The 1,552-nt window shown below is 42.2% G+C and overlaps 1 protein-coding gene across 1 annotated transcript in view; it reads left to right on the forward strand.

The window, feature by feature from the left end:
• Nucleotides 1-1,552, forward strand: part of LOC106530676 (glutamate receptor ionotropic, delta-1) — a gene marked incomplete at its 3' end in the record, with an annotated part of 326,888 nt that overhangs the window by 22,763 nt on the left and 302,573 nt on the right.

Below are 1,552 nucleotides of genomic sequence, written 5' to 3' on the forward strand. Positions count from 1 at the left end.
GACTTTAATAACATTTCTTACTTAATGGAAACACTGCAGTTGCGAAACTGTGTTTTTTCTAAATTAACAGAATATTGACAAAGTTTTGTCCATATTTGCAATGGAAACGCAGCTACAGGCTCCTTAAAAGGCCTTAAGGGTGAAATAACCACATCTTTGTGGATTATAACTGAAACATTTATAATTGACTGTGCTGTCAAAGTGTGTGTGTCTAGTCCTAAATGRCTTCCTGTTTCTGGTCTCATGACTTCCTCTTGTTGTTTTCCTTCATGGTTTCTCTCCGTGGCTCCCTGCAGGCGCTCTTTGCTTCACGTGAAGGAGATGCTTTATTAAAGCAGCGGYCGGTCGGCCAGCATCCTGCAGCCGGCCTCGCTGTGGTACCAAAACCACTCCGACTCTGGACCTTTCTCAGACCCTGACAGGCCCACAATCCCCTCTACCWCAGGGGGTCTTCATCTTCACGATGAAGACTCTGTTCAGTCGGTGCCGTCCTCCGTTCAGTTTTCTGACCTGAAGTTAAAACCCCTGAGCCAAACTTTGATTTGRATGGATTTAATGATCAGAGTATTGATCTAAAAACACACTATTTGTTGTAAATCAGGACCCACAGCTTCGTGACGATGAAGCTGACGTGTTGTTAGTGTAACTGGAGCTTGTTCCAAACGGACCACATTATGCAAAAAACACTGATTTAAATCTTTAAATAAAAGATCTCATTCTGACAAAGAGGCGGATGTCATGAAGACAAAAAAAACAAAAAACAAAAAAAAAACCCTCTGAGAAAATCACACCAGCAGACTTTTCCATTAGAGGCTGTCAGGTTCCATATTTTCCAGTTTGTGAGCAGTGAAAGRAGAGAAGCTGCGCTCAGGCTGGATACATTCACACTCATCGTTTCTTGGCTTGTCTGGACATTTATGTAAAGCTGAAGAATCTAAACATGCAGTGAGACTGACGTTTGACACCTCCTGCTGCAGAACACAAGGTACAGAAACTGCCTCGCTCGACACGTTTACACAACAGCTTCTGCGCTGTGCGGTTCATTTAACAAAAACTGCTGCGTGGTTTATGTGATAGACTGTAGAAACGATATGAAGTTGGTCTATGGTAGAAATTTACCGTCTACCTGTCCTGTCGTCAGTTACATCATCACACCTGTGTCAACAGGGCTGAGTGCAGAGACACCTGAGCAGGAGGAGTTAGAAATATAATGAAGAAATATAGTGTTTTAAAACACATATAAAGAGAAAAAATCCTCAATTTCCCCCTCCCGCTGTAGAAAAGTTACGTCATGTCACGGGATCATTTCCTCCCTCCTGCTGCACGTTGTTAAAGTGTAGCTTTAATAGTTTTTCACACTCAAGTTGTCGGAGATAAAACTTGTTTTTTATGTTTTGTTACCCACAGAGATGATAAAAAAAGATGGACGTTCGTTCAGTCATAAATCCATCTTGCTAAAGTAACAGTTCTGCTCTGATGATGAAGATGATGAAGATGAGAGCGCAGCAGAGCAGCTGATCAGTTCAGTAGCAGAAGCTCATTGTATGGCAGG

This window comes from Austrofundulus limnaeus, unplaced genomic scaffold (assembly GCF_001266775.1).
Source record: "Austrofundulus limnaeus strain Quisiro unplaced genomic scaffold, Austrofundulus_limnaeus-1.0 Scaffold545, whole genome shotgun sequence".
NCBI lineage: Eukaryota > Metazoa > Chordata > Actinopteri > Cyprinodontiformes > Rivulidae > Austrofundulus > Austrofundulus limnaeus.